Below are 18,972 nucleotides of genomic sequence, written 5' to 3'. Positions count from 1 at the left end.
CAAAACTTAGTCTTAATGTTTTAAAGAATTCCATAACTTGTTCTTAAGTTATGGAACATGAAAAGTTTCATCATAAAACAAGTATTTAACTCCATAAGTTATGGAATCCAAAAGTTTTCAAGAGTTACAAAACTTGCCCTCAAGTTTTGGAATTTGGAAAAAGTTTTTTTATGATAAAAAAAAAGAATTGAATTCTAAAACTCTTGGGTTCATAACTTAAACAATTAATTAAATGGTTTTAGTTTTGAATTTAATAATTGGAATTATGATGTTTTTATTATATAATTCAATTAACTCTTATGGACTTTATTAATAGATAATTAAAGTGTTTAATTAAAAGAGAATTAATAATTCCATAATGACATGGTTTAAATTTAATTAAATTAAGATTATAGTTTAATTAATAGATTAAACCACCAAGTATTTTAAATGTCTAAAATACACCCTTATACTATTATAATATTAAAAGTTTAATATATTATATGTATAAGAGCAAGTCGTCTTACCATTAGTAGGCCTCATTCACGAAGCCGATCTATAAGGGGGGTATAAGGTTACTGCCTATAAAATGGCAGTTTAATGGGTGTCCACTCTCACCCACCGCTTCCTTGACTGGTGGAGGGTCGTTAGCCGAACAGGTAGGACAAGGACTATAATTCTCCCTTCATTAAAAGTATTAATGATAAATACTAAGTAACTAAACCTTTTATAAATTCCCAATCTTAGTTACTTAGGAAAATGTGAATAAGGTGCTAATCCATGAAATTACACTTTGCACTTTGTTTAAGCTGTTAGTGGAGCGTGTGTGGTTAACCGGCACACTAACCTGGACTTAACAAGGTAGGCAAAGGGTAACTTAATGTTTGTCATAGTATCGTTGGAGCGTGTGTGGTTAACCGGCACATCGATTGAGGGGTAAATATTAAGGGTACCAAGTATATTTGCATGGTTCCTTCACACCTTGTTTTGTGATCCTCGGCATCCCAGTCACAAAACCTGAAGGGCACACTCGAGATTGAAACATGCCATTGAAAAGTTCAATGAATCTCAAAAGAATCTAGGAGTTTCAAAACCAATTAAAACCTAATAATACATTTCGTTTATCTTGGTGGAAATTGGTGAATCGTCATTCACCTACCTTCAAATATTTTATAGCTTGGATTACGGCATCCCTCTTCCAAGTTATAAAATAGTTTGTTGGGTCCTAGCCTTAATATATCATATTGGGTGTTATATTAAGGACTTAAATCAACTTTACGTGAGTTTCTCCCATTGTTGATGTCTGGTTTAGACAACAATGATCTTCCCAAACCAAGCTTTCTTAATGAATATGACTTCCCGAGTTTGGCTCATGGAAGTCATACTTCTCTTCCTCCACCTCCTCCAATTATTCTCCCTAACCCACAAGTTCAAGGTCACTCAAGCCCTAATGGCAAGCAAGGTCTATGTGTGATCACATCTTAGAGATGAAGTCACATATTGACAAGCCGGGAGAGTTGGGTGTCAAAGTCTTGAGAAAGTTGGATGTTCAATCACTTTCTAAGTCACATAGTGAGTTCCTTTGGGACTACTATGAAACAGACTATGACATGAACCATAATGATCATATCTATTTGCTTGGTGCTGCTGAATCAGAATTGATTTGGAACGATAGTAAAGCAAATTTGATTAGAAGATCAACTTCCCAAAAACTTTATGGACAGTGACAATGGTGACACTGCAAATCCAGAAAAAGCATTCTCTTCCCAATGGAAAGGGATTGGCCATAGTCAACCCGGTTGACCAAATGGTAAAGAGAAAGGCTAAGTCTGAGATAGTCCCATTACCAAAGGGTCCATATGTTTATTTTGCCAAAGGAAGGGGCGTTGATTGCAAAGCTGCCAAATTTACCTAAGGATGTTAAAGTCAATAAGTTTGACTCTACATCAGGTAGAGCCCATTATCTAACTCTGTTAAGTTCTATTCTGAGATCCTCATTACATGATGTGATTGGGTCACATGTTGATGTTTTAAGAATCAAAGAATAGAGAGAAATCTTAAAGGAAGTATATGCTGATTCTGATCGCGAAGGTGGATTTCGATCGCATCAGAATTTTGAGCAGTTGCTTAAGAAGTTATGATATATTGCTAAGGAATAGATAACAACAATTTTCCATGTGGATTGTAAGGATAAGTTTTTCCGCAAAGTTTTAAAATAAAAGAAAATTATTTAATTTTGTTTATTTGAAGTATCCTTACAATGACCTTTGTGGAAAATTGTTGCTTATATGATTCCACTGACAGTAATATTGGAAAATGGATTTGATTCTATCATTTGTGGTAGTGTCTAAATTTACCAAATCAGGAAAGTTCCTCATCACCCAAGTTTCAATTGGACCGAAACTTGGAATCATGCAAGTTGAATAGTATGATGAATGAGAACTTTCAAGCATTGGAAAATCAAGACTAATTACTTGTTCACATGGATGTGTGAGTCAAGTGAAGGAATAAAGGGATCGAGTACACATTCTTGTGTATTGGTCATGTCCACCACAAAGCTCGTTAAGACTATTTGATTTACTAAATTTTAGTAAATATGGTTATACTTACAAGTTTAAGTATAATTCTGAAACATTGGAAAAGTCTCAATGTATGGCAGAACGAATGGGAAGAATCAAATTAGGCAGAAAGATAAAAGTTTCTCAAATCTGAAAAGATGGGAGAGTACTTTAGTATCATGTTTATGATCATCTTAATGATTTAGAAATCATATCACAATTAGTCCTCTAAAGGTCATCTTAGTGCATTCTTATGACTAAGAAGAGGAGTCATGAATTGTTGAAATGGTTAGATCAGGAAGATGAGTCATACTTCGTTCCAAAACAATTCTTAGAGTCATACTACAAGATTGTAACTTGAGTGACATATCTTAAAGAAAGGTTTAAAACACTTGTCAAATGTAAGAGTAAAAGTGTCCTACTCTTGTACATTTGAAATTGGTAAGTTGTGATGTTTTGGATAAAACAAAGACCAACTAAGGCCAATTGTGTGAAGTGTTTGTCTTGATAAAGAATCCGCACTATCTCTTGAATATTTGGCAAGATAGTCTTATATGTCAAGAGGATAGTGGGAGTCTTAAAGATCCTAAAAAGAATTTCAAGAACTAATCAAGAATAAAACCTGAGGTTCTTCACTAGCACACGACTTGAGGTTTATAACCTATCGTGTTGATATATTCTGTGCCCATTCCAGTTAAAGTTGGCTTTGCATAGGAGTTCTGAAAGTTCTCAATTGGTTGCATAACAACTTGGAAGCAATGGCAGGCCCTGTACTGCCAGGTGGCAAGAAGTTAAGATTGCATAAGTTCAGTCCATATGAGTTGGATTTGTCATTATCCTTGTCTTGTGACTATGGTTTTGACGATTCACATGGATAAGAACACATACACCATAAAATCTAAGGGTCATAAGGTTTCTCTACGATTCATGAAAATGATGGTGAGGAAACACTTCCACCAAGTAGATTTGAAGCAGATGGCAAAAGGTTTAAACAATTGAGACTATGATTACGGCATCCCTTTTCATAGTTCTGAAATTGTTTAGACACACATGCATGCTATCCAAGGAAAGGTGTGTGATTTTGATAAAGTTTTATCAAAGCATCTCGTATCAGAAATCTGAACTTTGGTAAGAAAGTCAATAAAGTATTGATTTCTAGAAGTCCAGCTGATTTCTGAGTACATGTCAAAGCTAGTGGGAGCATAAGTGTTATGCTAATAATCATCATGTTAGTGGGAGCATGATAATTATTGTTAGTGTTGCAAGTTAGCAATGTTAATTATAGAAAACAAAAGTTTCAATTCGTGAGGCTGCAGGGATTGAAAAAGTTGTTTTGCTATAATTAAGGGATAGGATATACTTCATTTCAGTTCTAAAGGCTTAGATTGAGACCTTAATCATCTTTAGTCAAGAATATATATATGAATTTCATGTTGGATTGGTTCAACTTAAGGAAATTCTATATATTGCGTTCTCAAAATTCGATTATGATTACGGCATCCCTATTCATAGTCAAATTTTGAAAATATGGCAAATAAAAATATTGTAGCAAAAGACTGGTCTAGAATCATGTCTTTATGTGAGACATCATGAATCGTGTACCATTTGCTTTGGGTACAAGATCGATTGCATGTGCTATAATATTTGTCATTTCTAAATTTTTCCAAATGCTCAGAGGCATTAAGAAGGGAAAAGGTCTAGAATTGGATATGACTAAAATGATTAAGCAATTGTCGAGGACAATCTGAGGTTTACCAAAGATTGGTTGCTCATGGACAGTTGGAAGTATAGTGCTAATTTTGGAAGGACCATATTGACATATTCTGAAAAGAGGCATCTCTTATTCAGAAGTGATAGTCAAAATGAGAATATGGAGTTGTCTCCATAGGTGGAAGTTATCTGTGTAAGATTAGAAAACTTAATGCAAGAAGCATGTCCAAAGCAATGTACTTTGAATATGAGACTTAGTTTCCATGGAGTTGATCTCCATTGGAATACCTTATAATGACTGTTGACAAGTCTTTGTGACTTTGTACATATTCATTACAGGAGGGTCAGTGCATATAAGTTTAAAATCTAAACAGATTTCGATAAATGATAGGAATTTGAAATTCTCACATTTTTCGATAAGGATTTGGGAGTGTGAAATTAGAATCATTGAAATTATGTTCAATTGGTTTATTTCACAAAGTAAGGATCATAGACAAACATAGAGTGCATACTTGGTGTATGGTAAAGCTATTGTTTAAGAAAAACATAGTGTACATGCTTGGAGCATGGGACAACTAGTGTTTTTAATTCAAGTATAAAGTTGATAAAACCGAAACAATGAATAATGAGTAATTAGTATGGTGATAAATAAAAGTGTTTATTTATATTCATAGAGTTTGATACCATATTTGATTCATTTATTCTTGTGTTTCACTTTGCATGTTTTGACTTCCAGAATAACTAAGTCACTCTTCCTGAATGATTAAGTTATTCAAACCATCCACAGTCGGTCATATGTTGGAAGTAGATATGAATCAAGACTGTCATGGGTTGGTTTGTAGAGGTCCAAGTTGGTGGACAAAGTGTTGCTACAACACTCATGAGTGCTAATAAGTTCTGAGTATTAGATTCAACCCGCGCTCATTTGAATCACTTCATGGATTTTATCACGAGTGATCATGAGACGATAATATCTTATATTCTTCAAACCTAGAGATATGAGTTGTTACTATGAGTTGGTTATACATTGATTGCACGAAAACGCATTGGTAACTCAATGTTATAAAACGTGCCTTTGTGTATGATTCAACAAGTAGTAGAACAAGCCATATGAGTCGAAGTTTATCAATTCCTTTTACCTTCGGGATAAAAGCGATATCTGTGGGCCCCTCGATGATTTAGCGATGACACATGTGTGTGCTTGGCCAAGCCAGGACTGATTTGATTTGTTCAATCAGTCAGTCATCATAAATCGAAAATCAGGAAACAACAAATGGACAGAGAGAATGGTTATAATCCATGTCTCAGTCCATATGATATCTAGAATGGAGGAATATATGATCCCTTATCTAATGGACAAGTCATTGACAAAGGTCAGAGTACATTGACAAGATCAGTGTTCAACAACGGCTTTAAGAGCTACGATTGCCAGTTGGTTTTTGAAGTCATACTCAATAATAGTTTTAGACTTATCCAAGTGGGAGACTGTTGGATTAATGTCTAAGTCCATAACTATATTTGGTATGTACTTGACCCGACTCGGCATGGTCCATTTGGGTTGCACTTCACCGACACAATTTATATGGATAGTCTTTTGAGAATAGTATATTTATGATTTGTATTAATATATTATAAGTTCTAATATATTAATATATAATCATATTATTTAATTAGTATTGATCAAGAATTAATTTATAATTAATTAAGTGATAAAAAAGAACTAATTAAATATGGACTCTTAGATATATATATGTGTAGTGGGCCAAGTTCATTTAGGTTGGGCTAAGTATTCATGGATAGTCCATGGAGCTTTAACCCATGGATCCTAGGAAATGAAAGGTCATGGGTATTAGGGTTTAACCCTAATCCTCCACACTATATAAAGGGTCTTATGGTTCATGAAATTATGCTAGTGGCTAGTGTAGATACACTAAAGAGGGCAATAACCGATTTCATAGTGTGAGCCAAGTATCCATATTCTCTAAAGGTTTTCCAAGGTGTTTTGGTGATTTGTGATTCCACTTGAGGCTTCCACACTATTGGGGCTAAGCTCTTAAAGCTTGAAGACATCAAGCTCCATCGAAAGGTATGTCATCTAACTAGAACTTTGTAGTATAGGTGCTTCATAATATGCTACTTAGGATGAAACCTTGGAATATTTAATATTTGCATGTATAATAGAGAAAACATAGATCCAAGGTTTATAGGGTTGCATGTACACCATAGGAGTGTTAGAATGCTCAAAACCAAACAAAATGTTCGCTTATTGTCACCGTTTATAAATATTATCATGACCATTGTTGACTTTTGAAGACACAAATGTAATTAAACTATCGGCATAAGTTATCTTTAGGAACATGTTTAACGCTTTCTCATTACTATTGTTTACATACTATGACGAATAAAAATTTAAGCCATCACCAAAAATGATCTCTACTCACGTGTTATTACTTTTATTATGATTATTGATAACTTTTAGTGACATGTTTAATATTAAATCTTCAAAAATTGTGGATATTTACTCACTCGCAAGCAATTAAAACATTGACCATAAAATAGTAATAATGATGTGGTTTTTCATATAGAGTGATAAATATTTACTTATAGTCATCGTTTATAAATATTATCGCGGCCATTATTGACATTTAGAGACACAAATGTAATTAAGGTATCAGTATAACTTATATTTACTAACAAGTTTAATGCTTTCTCATTACTATTGTTTACATGCACCATAAAATAAAATTTTAATCCGTCACCAAAAATGATCTATACTCATGTGTTTTTACTTTTATTATCCTTATTGATAAATTTTAATGACATGTTTAATATTATATCGTGAATAATGTGTATATTTCCTCATTCATAAACAGTTAAACGTAGACCATAAATACTTATAGTGATATATTTTTTTCCCTTGAGAGTGATAAATATATATTTATGATCACCGTTTTTAAATATTATCACAGTCGTTGTCCACTTTTGGATACATAAATATTATTAAGTTGTCGGCATAAGTTATCTTTACTTACATGTTTAATGAAAATATACAATATAATGTAATAAAAATCTATTTTTTACTAATAATAATTTTAAAGTTATTACATCAAAAATAACACACACATAAATACACACACACACACACATATATATATATATATATATATATATATATATATATATATATATATATATATATATATATATAGTTACTTTTACAAATCCAATAAACTAAACTCTACTTTTTAGTACTACCCGTTAGTTCGTTAGTTTGTTTACTGTACAAAAAAAAAAAAAAAAAAAAAAACTTTAGGTTGTTTCCGTTGGGCAGTTTTTTCTTGGGCTTTTTCATTTTATTATTAGCTTCAACTATATATACTTCTGAATCCGGTAACAACAAAAATATAAAATAGGTGTTAAACATGCATTGAAGCAAACAGACGCAATAAATTTAATTAATTAATATAATCGTTTAAAAGAATATAAGGTGTAACTAATGAATATAATATTAATGTCTTATGTAACAAAAGTATATTAGGATCAAGGGTTACAAAAATTTTTTGCCCAACCAAAAAAAAATGTAGCGCATCATTTACTGTTAATGAGACTTTGTTATCTCCGTTTGGTACGCAATAGGTTGGCTTTATTGCCTAATTCACATAAACTTTATAGTAATTAGTCGGTGGTAGCTTTCCATGTATTTTTTGGTTTTCATCAGTAGAATATATGACATACCCATTTGCAACGACGTTTTTAAGATTTCACACTGACAATGAACATTTTATTTTCTGTAAAGATATAGATGCACATATTAATAAGTTTATAAGTATAAAGTTTAACTCACATGTATATAGATGCACATAACCATCTGTGTAAACATGTATAACCATCTGTGTATTCTATAAGTTTATATGTATAAGTATATAGATGCACATAACCATCTGTGTAAACATGTATAATATACATACTTTGGTCAATTTTTGGAGTGTGTCAGATTGAGGTGCGGCTATCTCATTTTCATGTGGCTCATCTTACATAGATGCCACATTTTCTTCAACAATATTTAAACTTTCCAAAAAAGAGTGTTCAATGTTTAGTCTACGAAAAACAATTAAAAATACCGGAAAAAAATACAATGTACAAAACTTATTATTATATTAACTAACATTATTTTTGACCTCTTTAGGGGTGGGGGTGTTTGCGATGCTAATGTACCCACATAGTTTTTCCCTTTTCTGGGATGACATTATGTGACGAAAACATTAATTAGCAGCCAGTTTGTTAAAAAACTATCATAAAAAATTCACTTAATTACTTACTTTTTCTGTAAAAGACTATTTCGGAGCTGGAGTATTAGTTATTGGAGACTCCACATGATTGCCCTCAAAAGGAATCCTACTCATCAGACAGTCAACTTTCGACCTTAGATCCTCATTTGTTTTTTTTGTTCCTCTAGACTTTGCTGAAGGAAATATATTTTTCTTTTGATGAGGATCTGGATCGATGCAGATCCAAAATGTGGTTGGAGTGACTCCCGTGCCAACCCCTCGTATAAATCCACCATGATCTTTGCCAAAGACCAGTGAGAGGGCATATATATATATATATATATATATATATATATATATATATATATATATATATATATATATATATATATATATATATATATATATATATGACAATGAAAATGACAATATATCCGAATTCAAATACTACCTTTCATGCATGTCTACCTTTATTTCTTCTTATAACTTGTCCTTGACTAGTGGTGTGATGCTCTTCTACTTCGTGTATTTAAGTCCTACATGTCTCCGAACAACTCACCCAAAAAGCTTTAAAACAGGGGTGCATTCTCACCAGAAGTATTGCCCATTTGATCATAATAAATCATTTTTCATTTTTTTTCCTCCAGATCTATCCCAGTCGTTATGACTTTTGGTAATCTAGTTTTCTCTCTATGCCTTGTTGCTGCATTTTGTTAAACCAATCAAATAACACATGTAAGTAATAAATAATAGATTTAGAAGACGTGAAAAACTATATATTTACTAACCTTCTTCATTCTCGACAATAATGTCATCACTTTCAGCACCCGACGATGAATCATCTTCTCTTGTTTCTAGGTCATCACAAAAAATCTTATTTATGTTTCCATGGTTATCAAATTCTATTTCTTCGTTGACGGCAACCATTAGTAGAAATGTGAGCTTTATATTGAAAAAAATATGCTTATGGAAACCAAAATAAATGACGATGATAATGAAACGATAAATTGTTTGGAGAATTTATCACTTATGTAAAATGAATTTTTAAATGTAGAGTATATATATGGAGGGAATTGAAATTTAGGGAAAATTTGAATCACTTTTAGTTTGGGATTTGGAGGGAACTAAAATTAAGTATTGAATTTTATGTAAACATAAAACATTTTAGGTGATATAATAAAATATTAATACTACTAATTAATATTTTTTAGATATTATATATTCATAATAAAACTGGAGGAAATTAAAATATTATTAATTATAATTAATATTTTTGTAGATTTTAAGTATTTATAATAGATTGGGAGGGAATCAAAATATTATTAATTATAATTAATATTTTCATAGAAGTTGGGTGTCGTTGCATTAATTTGTTGGCAGATAAATATACACGGTTGGTACCGCTGCAAATATATCGGTGGATAGGTTAAGTACAAAAGTTTAGAATGTCGAGAGTGGTGAAAGTGACATTTTACAAAATTCAAAGTCGAAGATATTGATCATTGGGGGTACCGATGATCACCCTCGTGTCATGAAACAAGACACATATTTCTTTTCCTGTGTTCTCATCCTCCATGAGGCCACGGTATGAGTGCATGTGAACTGTGTGTGGGTCGTGGATATGAATCGTTGGGAGTACCGACCATCAACTCGATCTAGAATCATATGGGTCGAGACACGACTTTCTTTTCTTATGTTGTCAGGCAGGGGAACATGCATTATGGTATAACTATGGGGTTATGTTTTGGTATCATTAGGGGTATAGATCATCACTGTCGTGTCATGGGCCGAGAAACGGCTTGATTTTCTTATGTTCTTCGCCTGCAGTTTGCTGTGTGGGTGTGGGGCTGCATGGGTGTGGGTCATGGATATGGATCATTAGGCGTACCGGTAATCACTCTAGTGTCACGGAACGAGATACGTCTTTCTTTTCCATTGTTCTTATCGGCAAAGGGACCATTGTATTAGTGTATATGAACTGTATGTGGGCCGTGGATATGGATCATTGGGGATATCGGTCATCAACTCGATCTAGTATCATATGGTTCAAGACATGAACTTCCTTTCTTCTGTTTTCAGGTGGGGGAGCATGCATTATGATCTGACTGCGGGGCTGTGTTTTGGTTCATGGATATGGATATTGATTGATATCATTAGGAGTATCGGTCATCACTATGGTGTCATGGGCCGTAGGGATGAGCAATTTCTACCAAATCCCGATCCTATACCGGTACCATACCGGAATCGGTACTGAACCGTACCGAATTTAAAAATATGAGACTGTACTCGGTACTCCAAAATCACAAAATTCAGGATTCGGTACCGTTGGTACGGATACTAGTACCGAAAATCGATACAATTCCCAGTACCAGTATCGGGTAACGTTAATTTGGTATGGTATTAGGGATTGACTTTCGATCAAATTCAGTATTCCCATTACCGATACCTTTTCCATCCCACGCTTATCCCTAATGGGAAGAGATACGATTTGATTTTATTTTGTTATTCATCTGGGGACCATGGTATGGGTCTGGGGTTACGTGGGTGTGGGTCATGGATATGGATCTTTAGGGGTACCGATGATCCCTACAGTATCATGGAGCGAGACACGTCTTTCTTTTCCTGTGTTTTCATTTGCCAAGGGACCATGGTATGAGTGCGTGTGAACTATGTGTGGGTCATGGATATGGATTATTAGGGGTTCTAGTAATCAACTCGATTAGTATCATATGGGTCAAGATACCACTTTCTTTTCTTATATTGTCAGGCGTGAGAGCATGCATTATGGTATGACTGTGGGGTTGGGTTTCGGTTCATGGATATGGATTGAATTTATTAGGGGTATTGGTCATTGATGTGGTGTCATGGGCCGATACACAGCTTGGTTTTCTTATTTTTTTACTCCTGAGGACCATGGTATAGGTTTGGGGTGCATGGGTGTGAGTCATGGATATTGTTCATTGGGGGTACCGATTATCACTCTAGTCTTATGAAACAAAACACATCTTTCTTTTCCTATATTCTCATCAGCTTCGGACCATGATATGAGTGCATGTAAAGTGTGTGTGGGTCGTGGATATGGATTTTTGGAGGTACCTATCATCAAATCAATCTAGTATCATAAGGGTCGAGACACGACTTTCTTTTCTTATGCTCTTAGGCGGGGGAGCATGAATTATTGTATGACTGCAGGGCCATGTTTTGGTTCATGAATATGGATTGATATTATTAGGTATATTGATCAACATGTTGGGTTTTAGTTCAAAAATAGTTTCATACACTAGAAAATATGGCAAACGGAAGACTTTAAATTTAGAAATAACATAAACATTTTATACCCACCAAGGATCTTCTTGCAAGTTATAGAAAGATTTAAACACCAACCAATGAAAGGATGAAGAAATAACAACCTTTGTAGCTCTTTGGGTCCTCTTCGGAGGCTTGGAAGTTGATGAAGAATATGGAACCTTTGAGACACCAACAATGAATCAACTTGATGAAAATGCTAGTCCATAAACTCTTAAGGACTCTTAAGCTTTAGTTCATATCAAAATATTAACCAAAGAGAGTAAGAAAATGCAAGTAAACTTCAAGGCAAGAACAAAAGATGAGAGAGTCTCATCTCTCTCTCTCTCTCTATGTTACAGTTTTGGTGTATCAAATCCAAGACCGAATGAAAGCCTCAGTTCTTGTATATATAGTAGAAACAATACCTTACTTTTTGAATAAACTAATCAAAAGACCATGCCTTTATTTAAATAATCAAAGAGCCATTCTCTTATTTAAATATTCAAAGAGCCATACTCTTATTTAAATATTCAAAAAGCCATAATCTTCCTTTTTGACTCTTATGTTATAAAATAATAAAAGGAAGAAGGCAAAAGCTTTATATTTTATAAACCAAGTTTATAAAATCTAAACTTTAACTTTTTGGTAAAAGACAAAAGAATTTGTCTAGTCCAAAATGGTGTGCATGACTTATTAACTCCTGCTATATGAATTATATATAATGTTACTTGCTAATGAAAATTATTATTTCCTAGAAATATATATAATTTCCAATTTAATTATAAGAGTTTATTGAATATTTATTAAAACCAATTTCTAATAATAATCAGTTGTATCAAGTTGTTGTTAGTGTGACCCATTAGTATCATATGTTATTTAGCAACATCTCTTTAATATGATTCTTGAGCATACTAGATCTTTCACAACATTGTGGTGTCATGGCTCGAGACACCACTTGATTTTCTTATGTTCTTCTCCTGGGGAGCATGGTGTGGGTGTGGGTCATGGATATAGATCATTGGGGATATCAGTGATCACTCTAGTTTCACAGAAAGAAACACGTCTTTCTTTTGATGTGTTCTCATCAGCCAGGGTACCATGGTATGAGTGCACGTGAACTGTGTGTGGGTCGTGGTTATGGATCGTTGGGGGTATCGATTATAAACTCTATATTTTCTTTTGTTGTCCGCCGGAGGAGCATGCATTATAATATGACTGTGGGGCTGTGTTTTGGTTCATGGATTTGGATTGATATCAATTATCTTCACCTATGGACCATGGTATGTTTGTGGGGCTACATGGGTTAAAATCATAGTTGGTATAAAAAACAATAGAAGGTGGCCATTTACTCATGCCTACAACAAGCTGCATATTAACTCCAAAATAAGGACACATTTTAGGAAACACTTAAGGATTTAAGGGTTCCACAAGGCAACTATTCAAATATTTTCAGTTTGGTGAGTGAAAAGGAGCATAAGCTTATTGGACTTATATTACATAGCTATCACGTGCTAATGCAATCATTTTTTCTAATTGCAATACAATCGGTTATGCATAAATTCACAAGGGATGCTATTATATGATTATGTTTTTAATTATATTTCCTTCAAAGAAATCATCGTTACAACTCAACCACTTAGAGGCAGATCTATGGTTCACATTGTGTCTACAACACAATTATGTGGTCCAATACACTTTCCTTTTTCGTTTTTTGATATTATTGTTCACTTAACTATTCACCTTAGTATGGAAGTAAGATTATGTGGTCCAGTATGCTTCTATGTATCCATTTGAAAGATACATGATTGTTATAAAAGGGCATGCCCTGAACAAACACATACCAGAAGGATTTATTGATGAAAAAAATGTTGTAGATGAGACACTTGAATTCTTAAGTTAATGCCACAAAAACATAAAGACTATTGGTATTCTACAAGATAATCATAAAAAAAATCATAATGACGGAGTACCACTATCAACTGCTTTCATGTCTTAATTTTCTCCAGCACTCTTCAACAAAGCACATTTCTTTGTACTGCAAAATACACTTGAAGTGTATCCGTATACCGAGTAAGTATTATTAATTTTATGTTCATTATTTAGTTGATTAGTTGTCCATTATTGTATAAAATCCATATTAACAACTTAATTCACTCATACCATGAAAGCATGTATCTCCATTCATGGGTTATTTTTCATATCCATGCTAAGTAACTAACAAAATAATGTATTAATGAACTAAGTTTTTAATATGGATTGTATACAATAATGGACAACAAATCAACTAAATAATGAACATAAAATTAGTAATACTTACTCGGTATACGGATACACGTTAGTTGTATTTTGCAGTACAAAGAAATGTGCTTTGTTGAAGAGTGTTGCAAAAACTTAAGACATGAAAGCAGTTGATAGTGGTACTTCGTCATTATGATTTTTTATGATTATCGTATAGAATACCAATAGTCTTTATGTTTTTGTGGCATTAACTTAAGAAATCAAGTGTCTCCTCTGCAATATTCTTTTCATCAATGCATCCTTCTGGTATGTTTTTGTTCAGGGCATGTCCTTTTATAACCATAATGTATCTTTCAAATGGATACATAGAAGTATACTCGACCACATAATCTTACTTCCCTAGTAAGTTGGATAGTTAAGTGAACCAGAATAACAAAAAACGAAAGAGGAAAGTGTATTGGACCACATAATCTTGTTGTAGACACAATGTTAAACATAGATCTGCCTCTAAGTGATCGAGTTGTAACGATGATTTCTTTGAAGGAAATATAATTAAAAACATAATCTAATAATAGCATCTCTTGTGAATCTCTGCATAACCGATTGTATTGCAATTGGAAAAAATGATTGCATTAGCACGTGATAGCTATGTAATTTAAGTCAAATAAGCTTATGCTTATTTTCGCTCACCAAAGTCAAAAAATTTCAATAGTAAATGGCCACCTTTTATTGTTTTTTATACCAACTATGGTTTTAACCCATGTAGCCCCACACCCACACCATGGTCCATAGGTGAAGATAATAAGAAAATCAAGTTGTGTAGCGGACCATGACACCACAATGATGACCAATACTCCTAATGATATCAATCCAAATCCATGAACCAAAACACAGCCCCACAGTCATATCATAATGCATGCTCCTCCGGCGGACAGCACAAGAAAATATAGAGTTTATGATCGATACCCCCAACTATCCATAACCACGACCCACACACAGTTCACATGCACTCAAACCATGGTACCCTGGCTGATGAGAACACATCAACAGAAAGACGTGTTTCTTTCCGTGAAACTAGAGTTATCACTGGTACCCCCATGATCTATATCCATGACCCATACCCACACCACGGTCCCCAAGAGAAGAACATAAGAAAATCAACCGATGTCTCAATCCATGACACCACAATGTTGTGAAAGATCTAGTATGCTCAAGAATCATATTAAAGTGATATTGCTAATTAACATATGATACTAATGGATCACACTAACAATAACTTGATACAATTAATTATTTATTAGAAATTGGTTTTAAGAAATATTCAATAAACTCTTATAATTAAATTTGAAATTATATATATTTCTAGGAAATAATAATTTTCATTAGCAAGTAACATTATATATATTTCATATGGTATGAATTAATAAGTCATGCATAACATTTTAGCCTAGACAAATTCTTTTGTCTTTTACCAAAAAGTTAAAGTTTATATTTTATAAACTTGGTTTATAAAATATAAAACTTTTGCATTCTTCCTTTATTATTTTATAAAATAAGAGTCGAAAGAAAGATTATGGGTTTTTGAATATTTAAATAAGAGTATGGCTCTTTGAATATTAAGATAAGAGTATGGCTCTTTGATTATTTAAATAAGGGCATGGTCTTTTGATTAGTTTATTCAAAAAGTAGGGTATTGTTTCTACTATATATACAAGACTTGAGGCTTTCATTTGGTCTTGGATTTGATACTCCAAAACCGTAACATAGAGAGAGAGAGATGAGACTCTCTCATCTTTTGTTCTTGCCTTGAAGTTTAGTTGCATTTCATTACTCTCTTTGGTTCATATTTTGATATGAACTAAAGCTTAAGAGTTTTTAAGAGTTTATGGACTAGCATCTTCATCAAGTTGATTCATTGTTGGTGTCTCAAATGTTCCACATTCTTCATCAACTTCCAAGCCTCCTAAGAGGACCCAAAAAACTACAAAGGTTGTTATTTCTTCATCCTTTCTGTGGTTGGTGTTTAAATATTTCTATAACTTGCAAGAAGATCCTTGGTGGGTATAAAATGTTTATGTTATGTTCTAAATTTAAAGTCTTTCGTTTGCCATATTTTCTAGTTTATGAAACTATTTTTGAACAAAAACCCAACAATTGGTATCAGAGCCACCTTGCAAGTTTGGTTATATTTTTTTTTATTTTTGGAAATCTTAGTTTTTGGAGAATATGGATAGCTTGTTTTTGTATAAAAATAAGTTCATACATATTTTCTATGACAATTTTTTTTTTGTTATTTTATGTGACAAAAGTTTCATACATCTTTTGTCATTTAAAGTTCTCTTAGAAAAACAAAGGTTGTTTTATGTGTATGTTGATGTATATGATGTGCATAAACTAGTCAATGACCATTGTGTTTGTTGCGTTGTTGTGTTGGTTGTTTTATAATAATTGGTTGTAATAATTTATTTATTTATATGGTATGTAATAAATTAAATAGATTTATTTTCTTGTTTATTTTTGTAAAGTAATAGATTACTTTTTAGAAATAGCTTATTTGTACAAAAATGTAACAAGAAATGAATTTGGAACCATTTTTTTGAAGACAAAAGAGTAATTTTCGAGTCTAAAAGGTGTGCAGAATTTTCAGTGACATTTTCTGAAAAGTGTCACTAATGCTGTTTACAAAGGGTTGTTGGACTTTTAGCGACAGTTGCTGAATTTTAGTCTTCATGAAGTTTTCCAATCATTTGCAAGCAATTGGTGTTTACTCAAGTGAGAGCTTCTTCAACAACATTACAAGAAGATTTTTGGTCCCCTTAAATGTCCCTTTAGGAATGGACTTGGCATTTTTGTGTTGGTTCACAAAAAATGTCATTAGTTGGTTATGTTTATGCACATATCTTTTTATGCATGTTTGTGTTGTTTATTTTATGCAATTATTATGTGTGGTTGATAAATTAGTTTTTCACATGCTAAAATAATTTTGGACAAAATAAACATCACATGGAGTTTTGGTTTTCAAAATTAGACATAAGATGTAACAAGTTATTATTTTAAAAATAAAACTCGGTTTTATAAAATCGTTAATAACGGCAAATTTTGAAATACTCAATTATAAGTTTTTAAATAGTGATTTTTCCAAAGATATAAGTAATAAAATGAAGTTTTATTAAAGATATAAAACGTTCAAATGCACTCAAAATTAATACCGGTTATTAAAATTGAATTGCGTTAAATTATATAAAAACTAGCTTTTTATATAGAACCTTTAAAAGTGGTTTTCTTTTGAAAATTCATACTATGGGTTATCATATGTTTTTAAACTAGAATTATACAACATATCAAGACCCTTAGTTAACAAACCTCAAATCTATGCAGTCCTATTAAAAAGCACTTGCACATCTCTTGTATGAACTAGTGAGATAAATGATACCTAACCGCTTAGTGTTATCTTTTGATGGTCGGGGTGTCTTCGCGATTTCTATAACCAAGTTATAGGCCGATTACACAAGTTTTTCAAATTGGATGATTTGATCGAAAATCTTTTGTGATAATGGATACCTAAGCAAGAGAGTTTTGAGGCATAGATGGGATCAAACATGTCTAATTAAATTTGATATTAGAGATCTCATAATTTCTAGGATTTATATAGTGATATATAATTGATAATCGATATATACCGAGTTGAATTCAAATGGATGGGATAAATGATACCTAACTATTTATTTATTTTGCAACTTGGATCCTAGACTTTGATAAAGTAAAAGGCTATTAATTATTAACGATTAAATATTGAAAATACTAATTGAATTTTGTTAAAATTTTATGGTTAAATAATCCATTCTCATTATCATGAATTGTCATTTTCTTTAATGACTTAATGAAACAATAAAATTCACTAGATACAACTTCAATGAATGGGTTCATGTCTTAAGAGACAATCTCATGAGAGATATGAAATTGTATACACTTAAAGGTCCTAGTCCTAAACTATTTGCCTTGAGAAATAAACCTGAACATGATACCTAGTAATGGCATCACTGTGATGCTAAAGATGCTTCTAACATCAAGCTAGGAATAGTTATTCATGACTTCTAGGAAGTCTTGGATAATTTAAACATATATCTAATGATATAACAGATCAAGCAGTTTTCAAATAAATACAGTGATATTTTGTAATGCAAGGCTAAAAGAATCACTTTGTATGATCCAGGAGGCCCATCTTTATGGACTAAACACCTTTAAGCCCAAGAAATCTACTAAAGCGCACATAGATGGATCTTGTTTCTTTTGTGAAGAAACTGGACAATGAAAAAGGATTTACTCCTCTTATTTGTAAAGAAAGTCTGGAAGAGACTAGTACTTCTAGTATCTACTAGATAGATCTCACACTTTTCATATAACACTTAGGTACTTGGTACTTAAATGTTAATTTAATATTTGTAAAGGGCTTGCGGATATTTATTGAAGAGTAACCAGCTGGGGAAAACGAAGTTGGAACTACACCCTCGGAGTTTAGTTTATTATTTGTGCTTAGAACATAAAGTACTTGTAATGTAAAGCAATATTTGTTTTGGAACAATGTATGTTTTAATTTAGCATGTCTAAATTTATGTCTCAGTTATTTTATTCAAATGTTTGATAATTACTCAATCGTTTTTCATAACGACAATATTCATATTCGGAAATGATTAACTTCTATTTATGAGACTAGATCTCTTAATAGAATTGTAAAGTAAATATCAACATTTTATAAATAAAATCAAGTTCTATATACAAGCACTTTTGACTTAAACTTGTTTTAAATCAAACTCATATTTGACATTGTTATCTTTATTATATAAATGACATTCACATATTCCAACTTCAAGAAAGGGATCTTTGAAGGAAAGTAATGTAGTTTATTCGAAATATGTGAACCTTATTTATAT

Source organism: Lactuca virosa, chromosome 3 (genome assembly GCF_052849685.1).
Source record: "Lactuca virosa cultivar CGN04683 chromosome 3, Lactuca_virosa_CGN04683_v6, whole genome shotgun sequence".
Lineage (NCBI taxonomy): Eukaryota > Viridiplantae > Streptophyta > Magnoliopsida > Asterales > Asteraceae > Lactuca > Lactuca virosa.
This window is presented reverse-complemented; position numbering follows the sequence as displayed.